This window comes from Terrapene carolina, unplaced genomic scaffold, assembly GCF_002925995.2.
Source record: "Terrapene carolina triunguis isolate 2854851 unplaced genomic scaffold, T_m_triunguis-2.0 Scaffold97, whole genome shotgun sequence".
Classification (NCBI taxonomy): Eukaryota; Metazoa; Chordata; order Testudines; family Emydidae; genus Terrapene; species Terrapene triunguis.
In genome coordinates, this window is record NW_020664448.1 from 18,836,220 (window position 1) to 18,857,565 (window position 21,346).

The 21,346-nt window shown below is 40.0% G+C and overlaps 1 protein-coding gene across 1 annotated transcript in view; it reads left to right on the forward strand.

Annotated features, from left to right (window-relative positions):
- Window positions 1–6,058: 6,058 nt before the first annotated feature.
- CNTN5 (contactin 5) overlaps window positions 6,059–21,346 on the forward strand; it is a 968,120-nt gene continuing 952,832 nt past the window's right edge. Inside the window, exon 1 of the mRNA XM_026651597.1 lies at window positions 6,059–6,397. The gene's annotated coding sequence lies outside the window, so the exon portion shown is untranslated. The remainder of the gene's footprint in view (window positions 6,398–21,346) is intronic.

A 21,346-nucleotide genomic window follows, 5' to 3' on the forward strand; every position in this document is an offset into this window, starting at 1 on the left:
GTACGGTACCTTCATTTGTACTTGCTATTGTCAACCCTCTGTCAATAATATTTAGTATTATACTAGATCAATGACATCTTTAAATACCTAGAATCTGTTTTGCTTTATCAAATGGATTGGTTTTATTTTGCTAAGCATGGTAACTCTAATGAATTAAGCAGCCTGACTGCTCATGCAACTGCCTGCTCTGAAGATGATTCTTCATTCCAGTTCTTTGTTGCCATTTAAGCAGTTGCAAGTTCACCATTCCTAGCAATATACAATAGAAAGGGTAAAATATCAAAGGGAAAAGTCAAATGCTGAATGTAATCCCTACAGGCTGGTAGGTAAGCCCTGAAATGTTGATTTGCTATTTTAATTGCTGGTGCTACATCCAATTCAGTTCAGGCACTTTGAATTGAATTCTGATTTCTATCACAGTAAAAGTGATCACTGAGGGGATCAATAGAGCAGAATTGTGACTCCTCCTCCTCCCTACCTTCCTGGAAGACTCTAAAGAAAAAAAAATAGGATTTTATTAAGATCATGGAGGTCAATTGTTAGAGAATTCTCCTTCCGTTCCAGAATTGCATCCAAAAAAAAAAAAAAAAGCTTTCACCAATTCACTTATACACACTAACAAATGACCTAGTGGCATCACCCATGTCTCTCCTAGACTCTAAAGCCTTTTATCTTCAGTTTATTAGCTTGTTTATCCAGCCATACTCCAAAATCCTCCCCCTTTTTGTTGGTGTGATGGAGTTTGACACCTTGCATGGATTAGGGGTTGCTGTCAGTCTCCGTTGTGTTCCTCATGTAGGCCAATATCTTTAGTCTTCTGAAACTAGAGATCATTATGTACATTCAGGAGTGATGTCATAATTTTCTTGTCTTGTTAACAAAATGCTGATTTTTTTTTCCTTTAAGAAGCTACATCGGAGGACATCACATGGTAGGGCTCGAGATTCATTATTTCAGTGCTAATAAAAAGCATGATTCAGTATTAGTATATTCACCAGCAGTATTACATTCCTAAGAGAATTTTTTTACAAGGATGCTTCCAACAAGGTTTATATGTTAACAAGTTTGTGTTGAATTCCAGCAGGAAAAGCAGCCGTACTGCACAGTGAGGGCCAAGGGAATTCTGCCCTGATATGCCTCATTTGCTGTTACATTAACAGGACACAGGAAAATTCTTGACTTTGCTGCAACATTACTTATCTTTGGGTGGCATAATTACATCTCTCAATATTTTGCAACATAGATTTTGATGCCCCAGTCCAGAGTGTTGGCACTCTGATCAACATTTTCAAACCCTAAATCTATATTTAACACTTAAATATAGGTGGCCTGTTTTTCAGAAGAACTACACACCTGCTGAAATAATCAGATTGGCAGGTGCCAATCCAGGACCCCCAGCCTGTATTTAAATACCTCAATTTAGGCACCCACCTTTGAAAGTCTTGGGCTCTGGCTTCTTCCTACTCTCCTGTGCTTGCTGAGGGGACAGCAGTATCCACAGGGTTACTATATCGACTCTCATGCATATAGGTGGAGAGTCAGCTCGAAGGAAGGGGTGATGCTATGGATTCACACGCCGCAGCACGCCGCACTGGCACAGCATGAGACATATGCTGCACAAGGTACAGGGCTGGCGCTGGGTACGTCTCCCAGAGCAAGGAGAACACAAGAGGTTCAGCAAGAGTCTCCAAGTTACAACCTGATTTCCAGTCTTCTCCTGAGGCAACATGGTTACATGCTGCCCATTCACAGGGCTTGTGGCAAAGCCAAAAGAGAGCCCTTTGATGCTCATCTTGTCCCACCTCCTCTGACTGTCAGTCTCCAGGCCTGTTTGTAGGAACTCATTGACTGGCTTTGTGTGGCTCCACAGAGGCCTGACACTTAGTGGGCAGGCAGGGGAAAGGGGGTTTGGTTTGAGAGTAAAGAAATAATTAGAATTTGTTATTCTCCGGTGCTGTCCAAGCAGTGCTGATTTTTGCATTGCCAAAGTCATACTGTCCACTCCTGTTCACAACTGAACGGTGTGACATTGCCAGCCTGTGCCTACCTAATTCTCAGTTTTGGTCCACACACTGCAGACCACCTCTGCAGTTGGTCTTCGCATAGTTTTAGAGTGTCCGTCCAGCCCTCTCTGTTCCTAAGCCAGGTTGCAATGGGCACCTGTACCCAAGCAATCAGCTGACTGACAGAATTTACTCACTTTCCCTCACTTGGTTGAGTGATGGCAGCTTGGATATGTGTATTTCAGTGCTCAATGGAGGGGAAGTGCATCTGTTTCTAAAGCCTGGCTTGGAGTCTATTTATTTTACATACAATCTCCAGTTCAGTAACTACCAACTACAGCTAAGATACCTCATGGTAGGTTCTGAATCTTCTGCCATTTGCAGAGAGCTTGAAGAACTATCTGTTCTCAAGCTGAGGTGGGCCGTGTCTTATTCCCCCTGTAAAGTTGTCTTATAAACCTTGCTGTTATATAGATTGGAGGAACTGGAAAAGCCTACACAGAATTCCTAGAGAAGTCAGTGCACAAGGTTGCCATTTAAATGTTACCACTTACCACACAGTGGTATCTAAGATACCGGTATCTAAGATCTAAGAGTCATCTTCTATGTTTGGAATAAATATAGCCCAAGTCATCGAAAAGTTGACATTTGCTGAACGCTGCAAAGCAATTTCTACAAAGACCGCCTGCTCTAACTAGAGGGGTAAACTGGTTAGTTAGTAATAGTGAGCATTGTATGTGACTGCATATGTAGGTTTGTTGATGAAAGTTTTGTTGTTGACCATGGGTGGGATGGTCTTTTTTAAGTTCACTCCCTTTCTTTAGTTCCTCTCTGGAAACAGTTGAAGAATAGCACCATAATCAGAAGACACTAATTCTACCATAAAATGGTAGCAACAGATCCCTGGGATAGTGCTATTTCTAATGCCAATCCTCTGTTGGGCTGGATTAGAGGAACAGGAAGGTATTTGGTTCAGCTGAAAAAGAAGAGGAGGGAAGGAATGAAAGAGAAAGCTCTGTAAGACAAATAAGACTCTGCAGATGTGCTGCATCTGTCTGCTTGCCCACTGGGGACACTGAGATAAAGAGATTAAGACACTTACACAAAGACGCTTAGACAACTAGATCAGATAAGCAAATTGACAGCTAAGTTGAAGTTAGGTCTGCAATAATAATAATATCAAGACACTGACCCAATTCGCTACAAAAATATTTAGCATTGAATTTATGTGACATAAAACTGTAAAGCATGTTGAGGATACAAAATCTTAGAAGGGTTCTGACCTTGGGAAAGTGGAGACAAACATGTGAATTTCTTAACAGAATGTCTTACAAGAAGTGTGCTCCTTCACTCTGCAACGAAGAAGAAACTGGTATTCCCAGAATAGTATCTATATTGTTTATACCACCAAAGGAAGTATAAATGTGACCCCATAAATAAGGCTCTTGAAATATTGCTAGTGTACATTTTAGCGTAAGTGTAAAAAGATGGGAGTAAAATAGATGTTTAAAACAAATGGAGAATGATGTGTTCCTAGAAGGAAACTAAGTAAAAAAAAGGGGGGGCTTTAAAAGCAAAAATAATGCACTCTAGTCACTATAGCACATGTGGTTTAAAGCACCTGCTAAAAGATCTGATCTGTAAACTTCACAAGGATGGATAAAGATCAGGAAACCCCTCCACTATCAGTTTTTGAAAAAGTCTTAGTATATTTTTAAATATACGTCTTATTATTTTTAAAGCACTAAAAGTCAAATCTTTATAAATAATTCTACACTGTAGTAAATAACTACAGTATGTTAAAAATTAGTAAAAATATTTCTGGTTTTAACATTGACACTGGAAATATTGAGAAATGGAGTCTCATGTGTTATTCATAAGATCAGAATTAATGCAGTCACTATTTCTGGCTCCTGATTAAATGCTGGCTTGTAACCTAGTAACACTGGAAATAATGACCAGATGATAATGTTCTGTGAATTGAGTCAATGAAAAGAAGTTTTGATTTGTCAAATTGCAATATCACTTGCCCATAGAAATAGTTCTAGATAGCCAGCCACAGTTATGAGAGACTGGGCTTGTAAGAGAGTAAATGCCAAGAAAAATGTCTCTAAATTATAGGTCCATTCATACTTTTTTCACAAGGATAGTTAATGTAGCTATGGAAGATCAGGAAGAATTAGCACATTTAAGATTTTTTAAATGTCAACGTATGGGAGTTTAGCTAAGGAAATCTTCACAGATATTTCTGTACAGAATTAATTCAACAGTGATGTTGAGTTGCAGATCCTCTGTCAAAGTTTTATGCAATATACAATACATAAAAGTGTATAAAAATGTGTGCCACTCACCAGTGATGTCTGATCTTGATAGCGGGGTCAATATAAAAATATTAAATCCATAAGAAAATTATATTACTAGGTCTGATTTAAGACTAGCACTATGCAAATCTAAAACAAATACAGATGGTGCCTTTATCATTGCACAGAAAATGCCTAGGTCCCAAAATAATAATAATAAAAAAAAGTTGTGTAGAATGGTTTTTTGTGCACCAACCCCAGCTTGAGGGAGTATTCATCACTGAAGTGGAATCACTGAAGCAGAGGAAAAGCTCAGAGTTAGAGAACCATCATTCAGTTAATACATAAGGAAGAAAAAAAAACCTAATTACTAACAAAAGGCGAAAACGAAATAAAAAGTATAGAAGGGCAAGGAAGCATTAAATGTTAAAGCAGAACGTTGTGTCTTCCACAGGAAAAAAAAGGATTAAAATCAGACTACTTCCTAAGGCTAGCCATTAAAAGCACAGAGTGGGAGTATGCACTACATATATGGATGAATGAGAAGAAGCAGAGGAACATCGGAAAGGCTAATTTTAATTAACAGAAAGGCTGCAAGATAAAGCACACAGTCCCAGCGTTGGAAGACATCGAGCTATAAGCTATGCTGCATGTGACTGTGTGTGCCAATTAGGAGCCAGTCAGACCACCAAGCAGAGAATAAAGGAGCCAGAAGAATAAGTGCTGTGCTGCTGGAGCTAGACGGATTTGAGTCACCTGTGTATTATAAAGGGGGTGGAGAGTTGGACTTGAGTGAGAGTCCTGCAGTTTCACATATTAATGTAAAGCATTAAAGAGGATCACATTGCAGTTAAACACAGACACAAAAGAGACCCACATGAAGAAATAAATGGGGTAAGAGAGGGACCATAATTTATTTAACTATTATTCAATTAAAATCAGATGAATCAAGGGAATTAGAGAATGAATCAGAGAGAGGGAAGGGATAGGGAGGACTGCCAGAACAATGGCACTAAAGCTGCCAGCCTATAAATTTACTGCCTGTGTTATTTTTCCAATTACAGCCAGGGTGATCTAAAAATTCACGAAGAGTCTGGTGTCTTAAGGCTTAACCTACTCTCTCTCTGGCTGGGGGAGGAGGATTGTTGTGAGGAACACCTTCTCTACCGGACTTGGACCCTGCACGTTACATGCCAGGGGCTCAAGGAACCAGGAGAGAGACTAGAGCCATCACCATGAAAACACAACCACACACACCCAATTAACAAAAATTAAGGGTGGGGGTGTGGGTGGACGTGTTCTGATAAAAGCCACCCCAGCCGATCAGTTTGTCCGGGGCTCTGATTAGTTCTGCTGCTGTCAGGGAAGAGACGGCGCAACAAGATGCGGGGCCAGCCAACACTTTGCAGAAGCCAGCCGCCAGCAAAATAAACCCATTACATGTAAATTCAAATTCAGAGGCAAAGAGGAGGAGGGAGGGGAGGAAGAAGCCCTGCGCGCTCAGGAGCGAGGAAGCCAACCCCATCCCTGCTGAGCTGCAGAGTGCAATATATTTTTAAAACCCCCTTCCCCGGGCAAAGGGAGCCTTACGCCCAGGGACATGCTAAATGACCCTCTTCAGCAAGAGGCAGTGAGGAGGCGCTGGGGGGTGGGGGGGAGAGAGACACACACACGCTCTCCTACACCCAGCTCGCCGGGAGGACCCAGCCAGTCAGAGGCGGAGAGCGAGGGGGAAGAGCGAACACATTGGAGGAGAAATTGCTGCACAGCAAAACACCAGCCAGAGGAGGTGCTTCCCCGCTCTCCCAATATAACCACGCCGAGAGCAGGGGCAAGCAGAGGCGGCCGGAGCCCCAGCAGCAAAGTGCTGGGTTGGGGAGGCAAAAGGCTTGGCAAGGATGCCCGTACCTGTATCGCTTCTCCAGCCCTGAGCGCCGCGGAGGCAGGGCGAGCCGGAGGGCTCCCTCTGGATTGTTGGACAAGAACTCCGCGATTCGCTGCGCCCCGCGGGCTGCTGCCTTGGAGGGAGCAGGGGCTGCCTGGAGGATGGGAGACTGAGAGCCGGGGGCAGAGAGAGGTTCTTCCCCAGCAGCGGTAAGTGGCCAATACCGTCGCTCTAGCCAGCCCCTGAGTCCCCCTGATTCCACTTCTGAGTGTGTTCAAGTTATTTGTTTTCCTAGCCCTCGGTGCCACGCCGCAGGCAGGTGGAAACCACCCCCCGGTTATTGCGCGAATGTTGCCGGGTTGCGATGTTTCGGGGCGGGGCGTCTCTTTGGGCGAAGAGGATTAAAATGATCAGAATCCATTCCGAACCAAAAAGTTGGAGCAGGCATACTCATGATCTGCAGCATGCCTCCCCAGCGTTCAGCTGCACGGCAAACTATTGCTGAGGATTAGTTGTTGAAGAGAGAGGTCAGATGGACAGAGCCAGTAAATATTCTAGAAGCAGCCTACATGGGCCAATTCCTGCCGTTGGGGAGGTCTTATAGTTGATGAAGCAGAGGGTAACACAGTGTGTTGATCTGACAGCTTATTGTCCCACTGAAAATCAGCAGCAAGTTGATTGGTGGGGAAGTTCAGAATGATGCTTGGAGATTAAACAATACTCTCTAAATTAGGTAGGTGCTGTGCCTGAAACCTGGTCCAACTACTGTCAGCCTTAAAAAAGCAGAGGGAATTACAAAAAAGATGCACCGATTCTTTCTCTGTTGATAAGAGGATCTTGTGGAACGTTTATGAGCAGGCTTGAAAATGAACTGAGAATTATTCCTGTAACATGCAGTAGGGTATTGTGTTTCTAAGATTTTTATCTCAGAAAGAATCAGCATCCATTAGGCCTGTTATATTTATTCAGAGTTTCACTTGTATTCCTTCTGATCACAGAAACTGCCTAAAAACCTATTCTGACATGATTTAATGTGGCCACGTAAAAGCAAAGTTGTCTAGTCTTGGCAAACTTTCAGAAATTTGCCATAACTTTCTTAGTTATGTTTGTTTACTTTTTTTAAAAATTACCGCTGAATACCTTCCATATTTATTATAATATTTGTAATAAATTAACTAAGGACCTGATCTCAAGCCCTTTTAAATTCACTGGAGTCTCCTCATTGACTTCAATAGACTTTGGAGCAGACCTTGAGGGAGCATCTCTACAAACAAATTCTCTGTTCACTGAGTCCCAAAAGCTGAGGTGAACGCCATACAATTAAAAATGTGGGTGACATTTTAAAATTAATGATGTATGCAATTAATTATTGCTGAATTATAGTAGAACTCACCCAGAAGTACTTATGAAAATCCATATTAATGCTAAATGAGTTCATCATGATTATTATTATTATTACAGTGAATACCAAAGGAATTAGCAATAATTAGGCTATTTTACAGTATTACCCAAAATGTCTCTAGGAATTTGTAAATACCTCATACACATTTTTTTTTTTTACTAGTTTTTTTTTTTTCCCCCTCAGCATGGCATTCATCTGAAAACAAGTGAACAAACTTTCAGTGTCTATTCTGCATCTAGAAAGGGGCTTGTTTACTAAAATTGAATGAAGTACCCAATGTGAAGGAGAAGATTGACAATGATCAGAGGGTGCTCAGAGAAAAATGATTTCATGTAGAAAGGCTGTGTGTGCCAGTTTAGGTTTAACAAAGTAGATGAATTAACAAATGGTAGTGAAGAGGACAAGATATTAGAAGTCTACAGTATAAGAAAGGAGAAGGAGTAAAATCAGGAAGGAAGAATAAGGAATGGAAACAATTTTTAAAGAAACCTAAAGCTCTTCAAGTAAAATCAGAGAAAATCCAGTAATCAACAACATTCAGTTCTTTCATTCCTTATAGTGCAAATGCCCTTGCAAAGACTCAACAGAGCTAAGATACAGGTGGGAAGATAGCTACAGATGAGCAGGAGAACCAGAATGAACAGTTTGGTCTTGTTGTTTATTATAAGGAGCTTGAAGGTCACCTTTTGTTGCCCGGGTAAAATTTCCTGGAGGGAGATGCTAATGTGGCTTGATAAATAAGAGCAGATGCAGTAAGAGTGATATTAGAAATGTGGAGAACCAGGCTGGCCAAATGATATCCCAGAACTTGATAGGAAATTTGCTAGAATGTTGCTAAGAAAGTAGGATGGCTTTTGGCAAAGATAGCCCAATATTTAGGATAAGATAATAGGAACAATAAGAGAATCAGCTGCTGGAAAGATAAGCGAAGCATCACAGAGGGAAAAGAATAGGGCTAGGTAACTTTAAGAAATGTGCAACTTGGTAGAGGACTGTCAGCATAGATTCGCTAAAGGAAGGTAATGAGTGGCAAATTTGCTTGAGTTCTCTGTATAAGTTGCTGACGTGGTAGTCTATCGGGGAATCAGTGGGTATGGTTTATGTGGATTTCAGAAAATGTCTAGTTTTGTACTCCAGGAAATATTGATCTGCAAAGTAAATTTTGATAGTATTGGAACGGGTTCAAATTTACTTGGATGAGGGGTTTTCAATAAAGGGTAAAGAGCTCTTGGGTGAAGTTGGAGGTGAAAAGCATGGTGCTGTATGTGACAATATAAGGTCCACTTTTCTTTTTCCCTATATGAAAGATGATATATCAGACAGGGGCAAATATGCTAGCAATATGGAAAAATGAGGTGGGAGTCTAGTCCAGTTGAACAGAATCAACAAATGGAAAGTTACCTGGATAGGTTAGTCATTGAAGCAGTTACTATAAGTGGCTAATGCAAGGCAGGGTAACAACGTACGTATTAGCAATACTCCCTGTGAGCCAGCATTGAGGCAACTGAGATGATTGTCTTGGTGACTTTGCTAAAATGGTTCTTCTGGATATTGTCTTTCTGTATCCAGTCTGAAACATAGATTTTGATTCCTCTGAATGCACTGCATAATTTCCCACTGTTGTTCTGCTCCATCCATATGCTCCTACTAACAGCTTGCATGTTATACTTTCTGTCAGTTTCAGAACAGCTTAGATCATTTCAGCTATTTCTTAGAGTTTACAACACAAAACAGTACATTGAAAGCTGCCAGGCTGGCCATACTGAGGTCCTAATTTCTGAGAATGAATGTCCAGTAGGACACTTGACTGCTAATGCTATGCTGATGAGAGTTTCAGACTTGATGTTTTTCTTCTGCACATCACTTCTATGATGCTTTATTAGGAGTTGCTCCAATGTGTACTATCAACTTCTCAGCACTTTACAACAGGAAAAGAGTCCAGTTGGAAATGGTGGTGTCCCTACAGAGTTTTATTTTCTGAACATTTGTGATCAATAACTCTGTTAGAGGCCGGTACATGTGGGGGTTTTTTAAAAATGAATATTTTAGAGCTCCATATGATAGACTTTTTGATTTTGTTTTACGTTTTGAAAAAATTCAAAACCTATAAAAAGATCTTAGAATAATGGTTCTATGCCTTGAGAGGGGTTGCTAGCAGCAGCAAAGTGTGTTCTTGCTTAAGTGGAAATAAATATGTGATTGTTTTTATAAGGAGTTTCTTGGAGGATTTGTGGAATTATCCAAAAAAATGTAGGAATACTAATCAAAAAAGTGAATTCTATTCACACCCGGCTTCCTAGAGGGATTTCAGGATGATTTCTCTGTATTTTCTACAAGTCAGGAATCAAAGCTTTAGGAGCACTGACTGGATATAAAATAAAGGAGTAGAGTATTAGTAAAACACTGATTCTGCTCTGAATTGTCACCCATGCTGTAGCTGATGTTCTTGACCATCTTTAGGCAAAACTTAATCCTGCACTGTGATACAAATGGGCTCAGCCTGTGTGATGCCCCACTGTAGTTGTTTGGCAGCAGTCTGCCTGCACAGATCATGAAGCAGAAATGAGGCCCACTTCATGCATTCATATTCATTAATCTTCATCATTATGGTCACTCCCTTATGTCTGTCTCAGGATCACCTTTCTAAACTTCAGTCTAGAAAAAGTGCTAACTCATCTCCTCTCCCATAGCTGGAAACATATAGCATTTCTCAGAAATGTTTACTGATGTTCTTCCCTTTTTCAGGATCCAATATAGAGTATCCCTTCTAACTTAATGATTATCTTCTGTGAAATTATAGCCACCCTTAAGCCATCAGCCTCATCCGTTCTGTTTCCCCTATTTGTTTCTATTTCTTAGATTAGGAGACAATAAGAAATGACCAACAAGAACATGATAAAACAAAATGTAACAACATTTGTTTCAAAATGTATTTCTTAATTTTGTTTCATTGTTTTTGTAGCATTTATCATATTTCAGCCATTATAATTATAATTGGAGGAAAAACATACACAAATTACATATATAAACAGAAGGTGGCATAAAAACTAAAAACCTACAAACAGTGAAGAAAATGTTAACGAAGATAATAATATAGTGATCATAGTTAAAATTGTAGCATCTGCCAAAAGTTCCCCCACAGATTTTCACTATAATTAGAATAGGAAAACTAGGATCTGTCAGCAAATGTTGCCTTTTTATCAGCCATTGCTGTACTTGGTATTTACATAGATCTTTTTATAGCTCATTTGTGGCCAGATTTTCAGAGAAAAATGGGAGCTGAGCAGTCCTGAAAATCTGGCCACAAATGCGGATGCTGAGCACTTCTGAAAATCTGGCCATTTGTTTAGGTGCCAAAGTGGGAACAGAGCTCCTCTGAAAATCTGGGCATATACTTGACAAGCTCTTTACAAATATGAACAAATTTATCTTCAAAATTTTTACCTCTCAGGCTTTATTGCCCTCATTTTTTACAGACATAAACTCATTTTTAAGAAAATCCCCATTTCAAATTAACAACCAAAATCGGAACAAACCAAACAAAATAAAACATAGAGGAAGCAGACTCAAAACTAAGTCAATCAACCAATTTAATGAGCCTTCCTAAATCCTGTCAAACTCAGTTTGGCAGACTACTATGAAAAAAAATTCCAAAGGCAGGGGTCTTTTCTGAGAACACCATGCTGCTGGCTGTAAAAAGCCTTGAAACTGATGTTATGAATGTTCTAGCCAATCATAATTTCTGGGATGGAGTTCAGGATGAGAATCAGCCCGTCATAACTGCATTCATGGTAGAGATGCCCCTTCTCCATCCAAATAGCACCCAGAAGTGTGTGTGGAAAGGCACGTGTTGTTAGCACGTCTAGCTCAACTATGCTTCCTGCTGAAGTTCCTGTGAGGATATCGATAGTAGCCCTAATCAAAGTGCATTGCAGTCACCTAGACATGTAAAAGAGGACTGTCATTAGGTTCATGTGCAAGAGAAGTAGCCACCGCCTCCAGCCAGTGAGAAATGATAAAAGGCATAACAATCCATTGCTGCTATCTGACACGCTGAGTTACTATGGATCTGTTGAGCCTAAACTGAGACACATTTTGGCAGAGTGGACATACACCCCCAATCTTTGGTGTAAACACAGCATCAGCCCACTCCTATCAATGTTCCGCTTTCTGACTAACATCCCATCCATAAGGGTCCAGTCAAAACCAGTTTGTTTTCATTGACTTTATGGTCTTTATGAAGTGCACTGGGGACCTGGTGTGGTGTCAAAACCATGGATGCATGGATACGACAGTCACTGACAAAACGCTGCTGTCATTGTATCTGATAGAATCAACTTGAACTGAGCCGCTTACCCTAGCCGATCACTAGGAGGAGATACTCAAATATCTCTCACGCACAATCACAATTCCTGCTCAGCTCAGAAACCAGATGGATAGGAATCCAGCAAATCTGTGGAATTCCAGGATGTTGTATTTTTTACAGCCCTATTTTTTCAGTAATCTTCCTTGAAAATGTATGTTTGAGGATGGATAGTAATTAGTAATGATGTTAACATCCCAAGATGCTTTCTTGACTGAGGGGCTAACTATCTGGTGTTGTAAAAGTCAACTTGCACTTTGACTTTTGTAAGGCAGCCATTATCTCCACCCAATCACTGCAGAACTTAACCAGTCATCTCACAGCTATATCATCTGGCCAGTGGTTTTTTGCAGTATACACCCAGAATTTTAAGGAACAAAACGGGATGAAAATGCTCCAAATGTCTATGCATTTCTCATCTCTTGTTATAACATTCTTCAGCTGTATTGAACCAGCAGTCATCCAGCTTTATCATGTCTGCATTACTCTGATGTAAGGTCTATCTACTTAGCCTTTTATTTTTTGCTTTCTCCCCCATTTTGTTTGAGGATAAAACAAAAGAAATTCTTGTAATACAATGAAAGGGGATATTTCTTAACTGGCTGGAACCAGAAAGTACTGAAAATTTCATGAATGATTCTATTCTCATGGGAATTCTGGTATACCTAGAACATGGAAATTTGATTGTATTTCAGACAAGCATTTGAACTTTTGGATGCTTAGCTAGATTAATCTTCCAATCTTTTTGAAATTCTGCACACACTCCTTTTTATTCAACAGAAAGCAGTAAATCTTTTGCCACCATCTGGAATTGTATATGTGCATAGTTGATTTTTTGGGTCAAATTCAAAAGCTATAGTAAATGGGGCTTCTAATTCTGCAGGTGCAAATTGGCAGGTGGAAATAATTCCATGTGCAATTTTGAACCTGTAGTTTAAGTCACATTGATGTCTGAGTCACTGATTGCATCTGTAAATTAGGGTACTTAATATCTCTGTGCCCTAAACTGTGGATGCAAAGTTGTACCCACAAATTATTTATAACTGCGTTTGCATCCAGAAAAATGGTGGCATCAGGTTAAAATTTTGGCCCCTAACTCTAAATCTCTTCAAGAGTAGAACAGAAAGAAGTTATTTCTACCACTGGCAAAACTGACTGTTAATTTTGATTAATTGAAAAGTGTGTTGGTTTTGTTCTTATCCTGTTTTGTTATAACAACAAATGCACTGTATTTTAGCCTGCTCACTTTACTTGTATCTATTGGAGCTGAGCAGAACTATCAATTTCTGCTTCTAGTGCTCGCATGCAAAATGTGACATTTTCATAAGGATTCAGAGAGCAATTTTTCTTGTTATGGTAAAACAAAAAACCTTTTTTATGAAAGGAGAAAATGCACAGTTTTCACAAAAACAATTCTCACCCAAGATTAGATTTTCCTTTTGTGGAAAAAGAGATATAAGAACAAAGGTGCTTTGCTTATGCAGACCCACAAAACTGTATGATTCTCTGGAAAAATTTCTTAGAAGTACCTAATAATGTGGGGGTTTTATAGCTAAAGAAGCACTGAACATTAGATGTTAGGTTATAGGCCTCTGAGGGGGGTTAACATACAGTACGGTACATAGCATGGAGTTCTGAATTGCTGCATGGAGGAGTTTTCACAAGTTCCTCCGAATTCAATTTTTAACTTTGAACATCTTATCATTTCCCCCCATTATTCCTAGTCTCCTAGAGACCATATATCTGAGAGAGAAGAGCTGTATCCCGTAGCTGTGCATCATAACCATGAACCTATTTCTTAAAGTTCCCCTCTCCCCCGATCATGTTCCCATTACACCTCCGGCATTTAAGGCCGTTTCTGGCAAGTCTTTCAACGGTTCCCCAGCTGTGCCCCAGGTTTTTCAGCTTGGCTTCCACAGCTCTTCACCGTGTTGTTTTTGAGCGGCCTCGTTTTCACGTGTCTTCAGGTGTCCATCTTAATTCTATTCTGGTGATGGAATCAGTTTCCATCCGAAGTACATGGCCAATCCATCTCCTGCATCTCCTGGTAATTATGGTGCTCACATCTTCTTGGCTGCACTGTGTGAATAGGTCTTGGTTTGAAATTGTTCTGGGCCAAAAGATACGGAGGACTTTTCTGAAGCAGGATGTATGGAATGAAGACAGTTTGGACATGTGGTACTTTCTCAGTCCCCAGCATTCTGCACTATAAAGTAGTTTTGAAGGTATGCAGTTCTGATAAATCTTGAGTTTGGTTTTGGTGTTGTATTATGCCATGTACAGTTACTAAAATCCACTGTGTTTGGCTGAGTTAACACTGATATCACAAAGCCACTGCCCAATAATTAACAGTTCAAAAGTACCCCGAGATCATATTTTCTTAGATTTTATTTTACACAGTGTGTTGTCAAGCTTTATGAAATCTCACATGGAACAAATCTCTTAAAAAATAAATATGTGAATGTCCGCGAAGCATTTTTGTGGGTGATTCTATCGAAAGACCAATTTTCCTTGTGATCCATCAAAAAAAAATTCTGGTGGGGGGTTTGTGACATTTCAACTTCTGAGGTGAGACAAGCACTTGATTTTTTTTTTTCCCAGTCTCATGGATCACAATATGTTCAGAATGTTCCATTGCAGTGTAATGTATGCACTGCTGCGTATTATTGTTTACATAAAACTCAGCTCAGGAAAACTGGGAATAAGACTCATGGCAATTCTGATGTCCTAACACCTCTTTGCTGTGTGTGCACACTTTGCTGCTTGCAAATGCCTGTGTAGGATTTCTCTTTTTCTGTACTTTGTGAAGCAGGTTGGACTTTCTATCTGTTATTCTTCGATCAAGGAAGCCAGCCTCTAGTGAGCCCTATTAAATTGTAAAAGGCATAATGGGGGGGGGGGAAATGTAACCCTTAGCTATAAGCTAGTGGATGTAATCATGTCATCTTTGATAAGCTAGAAAAAGGTCTTTACTCCATTTAATAATTCTAGCGGGAGGCAACTACACCTATACCAGGAGTTTTAATCAGGTTTAATTCATGCATGTTCCTGTTGTGCTAAATTTGTCAAGTTGACATATTGGGTGAATTTAATTATTGTAAATGCACTAAGGTGGATTCTTTCTTCTCGGTGCTCCTTGTGGATAAGATTAGTGCTTATTAGCAATGAGTACAAAATAGTGCAATTCTCTTGTTCTGCATACGGTAAATGTGTTGAACACTATCACTAACACTGTATAACTTTTAGAATTGGGAAATGTCCCACATTTAATCAAGGATAAGTGGAACTATTTTCAAAAACATGGAACAGGAAAAGACACTAGTTTAAATTCTTGTCAGGAATTGCCACTAGGAGTAATTAGAAACATGGGGTATGTGACACTGCACCCTAATCATGAATTCATTATTCAACTAAAAATTGCATTGTGACAAAATCCTTGTTTCTCATTTGCAGTCTGTATTCAATCCAAGTGAGGATGTTTCTAGCCAATTGGCAGCTGTCCACTCAGTAGGTCACCTGGAAGGCAATGTTTACATGGAATACATCAATGTACCTCCTCTGATAGTACATCTCCAAGATACCCAAACATAAAAAATCTGTAAATGGCCTGTTGCTCGGAATAGGGGCATCAATACATTTGAAGATACGTTGTGTTTGAAGTGGACACACCTTTGGCTAGAAGAAAGGGGTACCAACAGAACCAGTTGTTATGGTCTATCAGACTAACTAAGTGAAAGGCTGTTGTAAAGAGGGTGACCTGTGGTGGAGATGGTCAATATTGTGTGGTAACTACCTGCAAGAGATGTTTTTATGGTCAGTTGGAGTGTGAGATCACAAAGGTATATACATCAATTGGCCCTTGGCCCTTTGGCAATTTCCTCTGTTTCTGAAAATAAGACAGTTATCTCTGATCCAGAGTATCAAGATCTAATCATATAAAGCCTACCAACATTTCTTGTGCATATATATATATATATATATATATATATATACACACACACACACACACACACTTGGTTTAAAACTAAAACAGCTAATGAAAAGAAAACTTGATAAAACTGATAACAAAATTGATGAGGCAGAACAATCCCTTGCCAGGTTAATGTGTGGAAGTAATAACATATTAGTTATACCTCCCTGGATGGAAATTGGGTTAAAAGGATGAATTGTTGTCTAAAATATTGCAGTTGATATTATTTTAATTGTGTAGTATGTATTGTAAAATCAGAAGGTTGCAGAAGGGATATTAAGTAGTCCCAGAAAAGTCTCATGAGAAGGCCCAATATCAACCTAGAGTAGTCGTTACAAACACACTTGGACAGTCCCAGAAGAGAGAGCAAATCATTGTGTCCATGAGGCCTGCAGTTTCTATAGATGTGTATCAGGAACCAGAACACCTCTACGCAGGGCTGCCAGAACTGTGGGGAGCAAGGGGGACACCCTTCCCACTTTTTAACATGGGTGTAGTAGCCTAAGGAAGGTGCGGCAGGGGCTCCATTTTCTGGTGGGGGGAGGTGATCAGCTCCCCTGCCACAAAGCGCAGCCCCTGCCAGTGAGGCCAGCCTCTTCCGGGTGGTGATGGGGGCTAGGTAGGCCTTAGCCCCCTCCTTCTCCATAGGGGGTGGGGACACAGGCCAGGTGCTGCTCTTGGGCACCCCAGCCCCACTGCCCAGGGCAGGTGGTGGCTCCGGGGCTCCTCATAGCAGCCTGGGCTCACTGGAAAGCTCTTATCATGACCCGGCTCTGGCTTCCGGCATAGCCAGGGGGCAGGGCCTCAGGGGAAAGAAGAGGAGGAGCAGGGGGTGGGGTCATGGATCCAGCATCTGTGGCCCCCAACTTCTACACAGGTTCTGGCGATCCTGCCCTTACACCATCATTAGGCCTCATTCAGTCACAGCCTACCAAATCCCTGAAACCTCCTTATGGTGACTTAATAAGACCCTTTTAACAATTACCCCATCAAGTGGGGGCTTGTAGCCTATAGGTATTTGCTAGGTGAGGCATAGATATAAGTAAAGGCAAAAATGCAATATGCATACAAGCCTTCAGTTCTGTAAGACAATAGCTTAGCTAAACTAATTAAAGTATGAGGCCCCAAAGCGTTAGCATGAGTAGCTAACCAAGAATAACCCTAGAGCTAGCAAACAGGAGCAGCTAACAGGGGAGTTTTACAATGGCGTTTAGAGCGGGAATGTGAGCGCTAGATACACCTGATTAACATTCTCTGAACTTATGGCAATAAACACCCCCTCAAAAACAAACAAACAAAACCAAACCCAAAACAACAAAAAAGATGGAATAAAAAGAATGCAGGCAGAATTCCAGCAGCAGAGTGGGGACTGTCCAGTTTAATGCACTGAATGCAGTATGTACAATCCTGCCTTGTGGCCTGGTGATGTGCATTCAGTGAAAGGAGGTCATGGCCCTCAGAGAGGGAATACAGGCTTTGAAGATCAGAGTGGCTGAACTGGAGGAACTAAGGGAGACAGAGGTACATAGATGAGACTTTCTGGGACACAGTCCCATGCCCAGTCTGACAGCCTCTGTGCTACTGAGGAGGATGAAAGTCTTAGGGAAGGAGAAAATTACAGTAGAGTGAAGAGGAAACAATCCCATAGTTGGGACCCTCCTTCCAGATGATGTCATGGTATCCTCTCACACTGAGGATACCTCTCCCAGGGCAGGGAATCCTAGTGATTAGTAAGAGAAAGGTAATAGTAATGGAGGATTGTATTATTGGAAATATAGATAGTCATCACAAACCCAGCTGGGAGAACCGCATGGTGAATAGGCTGCAAAGGTTGTGTGTCTCTTATTGCTACTCTCGTGATGGAATCAGTTTCTATCCGAAGCACATGGCAAATCCATCGCCAACACCTCCCGGCAATGATGGTGCTCAGATCCTCTTGGCTGCACTGTGTCAATAGATCTTGGTTTGAGATTGTTCTGGACTAAAAGATACGGAGGATTTTTCTGAGGCAGGTTGTATGGAATGTAGACAGTTTGGACATGTCATACTTTCTCATTCTCCAGCATTCTGCACTATAAAGTAATGTTGAAAGCTTCATGCTGAGGGGGACCTAATGTCTGAAAGAGGTATAATCAGACACCCAGAAGAGATCAGATGATGAGTGAGGATAGTATACCAAAAGGACCATTGTCATACAAACAGACTTCAGAAAACATGTTGCATAGTTAAAATATCCGTATACTTTCCCCCCTTGTATTTCATTTTGAATCATAACTGATTGGTTACTGAGACAAAGATTACTTGTCTCATTATCAGACACCTCCTATCTGAGTCACTCATTGATGTCCACAGTTTGTGACTTCATAATGCAACCCCTGGAGGGTGCAAAACAGTGTTTTGAGACATCAGAGAATGATTCAGGTAGAAGGAGGAGAAGGATGTTTACACAAAATACTTGTTAAACAACAACAGGAAAGAAATGTGAAGGGAACAAAATAGGATCATTTAGCTGAATTTTGATAACAAAACAAGTAATGTCCCATGGAACAAATAAAACTAATTGCCTAGGAGAAGTACTCTTTAAATACAGATTAAGCAAAAATATATAGATAACCTCGTTTAGATATTGTACTTTAGGGCCCAATTGCATGGGTACATGGATTTCCCATTGAAGTCAATAGGAGTTTTGTACATAAGAGCACCAACAAGTTTGGAGTCTAAAGAGTTGCTTACAACAAAGGGTTACCTGTTTAAAAAGGGTTCTCTTTGTAGCATTCTCTGTCTGTAAGATGATTCTAAGATTCCTTCTTTGTCAGTTACTAAAATTTTAGGTGTTAGGGCATTTGATGAAATAGAAAATATAATTCATGTGTGGGAATGTGGGTGCAAATTTGCTTCTGGATTTTATCCAACTTTGGTGGAAACAAAAAAAAATGGATTTGCTTATGTAGGAGCAGTATCTCTAAAGGAGGATCAGGAGGTAATCTACACAGGCAATGAGAATGCATCTATCTCAGTAGGTCATTTTCTGATGCCATATAAATTGCTTACAAATGTCTAATCTACTTTCAACATTCTGTATAAAATGTAAATTGATGTATCAAATCAGTGTAAGAGAAAGTGTGCTCAGATGCAGAGTTTATTAATTAAACAATTATGTACCTGTTTTTTGTGAGCTGTCTATGATTACGGGAAAGAGAGTAGATGACTTTATATGTGCTGCTTTGTTGGAAACTGGATTAAAAATTGGAAAGAGGCACGTTATGAGAAACCTCCTGAAAATAGTAACAAAAACACTTCTAGCATTAGTAGCCCATTTAAGCATAACTAAGTGGCTTAGTGGACTCCAGGTATTTCCCTGTCTTTACCTGGTATTTACCTGTAGGTGGTATAATAAGATCTGGAATATTTTGTAAGTGGAAAAACTGTATTTAGCAACATGCAATGCAACTTATTTCCGATTTTGGACTTGGGGAAAAAAAAAATGATTTTCTAACCCGATAAAAGAAACAGAGTTGCAACAGCATACAAACTTTTACTCTTTACTGGTAATGATCATATGCCAATTGAAGGAAATGGCAAAACTCCTAATAACTTCGACAGAGCGCCATGATCAGGTGTACTTACTGAACTATAGAATTATTCTGTTTCCTTGTAGTTTAGGTGTTTGGATATTCAGTGTGTTATGCAACTGTAATAGGCAGATTTCAAGTAACCTTACTTATAGAAACAGGATCAAATACTATGATCTTTATTCAGGCAAATCACCCATTCAGAATGTCACTGAAATTGATAAAAACTTTGGCTGATTAAGAACTGCAGAATCAGGCATAGAACACATCACTTATTGTTGTGACTTGTTTAATTTGTACAGTATTTCATATAATTAATTTTGATTATTTAGATGCTAGTGCAAAGAAGATGGGAATAGATGTTTTTGCCTTTAATACTATTCATTATTTTTTGCTCATATAATTTTTAAAGTTTTATTGGCATTTTGTCTTTTGTTTGCCTATCCTGTGGGTTGTATCATTAATCTATTGTTCTTAATTTGTGTGCTCTGTGCCTGTGTTGTAATTTGGATTTTATTGTTAATATCGCACAAAAGAGAGGTGAAAAATCCATGCACACAGTGAGATAAAGAAGTATAGATAACCCATCACCACCTCCACAGCACACACATGCACCAAATAAATATATTCTTTGTAGCTGCAGTAAATCCAGTGTCATTACGGCTAAAGACATATTAAACAAAAACAACAAATTGTGTGGTGTGCCAATGACTGTCAAACCAGACCATCCTGAAGAAAGGCACTTTACATTAAAGTTCACGCTGCATTTAATAAGCTAGCTTTTTCTTCAAGGTGGCCTAATGTGATAATACTTGCAATGACTGGTCACTTGGTGATATTTTTTCAGTATTGTTTAAAATGTAGGGTGAGCTGGGCCACCTGGAGAACTGTATAGGGGCTGAGGCACAGGGAAATCAACTGTTGAAATTGGCTATGCACACCCCCGTCTTTTCTACAAGGTTCTGAGCTGGGCCATCTGGACAAAACTGCAGGGATCAACGAGTAGAGAACATGAGGTGTGTTGGAGGGGGCGAAAGCACTCCTTGAAAATAATCACTCATTAACTTTTCATCATTGAGTATTTTCACTTATGTACCATACTTATGTGGGGTGGATGAGAATTAAGGAAATTTTATAGTAATAGAAAAAAATGTGGTACAAGTATTTGATTCTGATGTGCTGCAGACTATACAGATCACTTGCTACATGGGATGTTGTTTTTGACTAAATGCTTTTTCATAAGAAAATATCTTTTCCCCCAAAACTAATACTTTGTAGGAGAAGGTCAATTTCAATACATTCCCCATTTGTAAATTTGGGGGGGGGGAGGAGTTGTAATTGTCAAAGCCCCCATTTTGACATTTTTGAAATGAAAAGTTCTGTTTTTAGTTCAAATTGACCTTTTTCTTTTAAAATGTTAATTTATAGTAAAAATAAAAATAAAAAGGTCAAAGTCAAAATGGAATGTTTTGATTGACTCAATCCAAAGTTTTCTTTGGATGAAAATGTGAGATTTTGACATTTTGTCCTGATTTGGGATGGGAAAAATGTTGAATTCTCAAATTCTTGCACAATTGGAAAATTGTTTCCTGACCAGCTGTAAAACCACCAAGTGGACAACACTTGGGATTAAGCTAGAGCAGAGGTTCCCAAAGTGAGCAATACCGCCCCCAGGGGGGCGCTGGAACAATCCAGGGGGGCAGTAGTAGCCTCGGGTGCAATTGGGGGGCATTGAATAAAAATAAGGGGGCGGTGGAAGCATAAAGAAAGAAGAGAATATAAGAACATTTTGAAAAACCGTTCATACATGTTTCATCTGTTGTGTAACATAGAGTTAAAGTTGTAGTGATT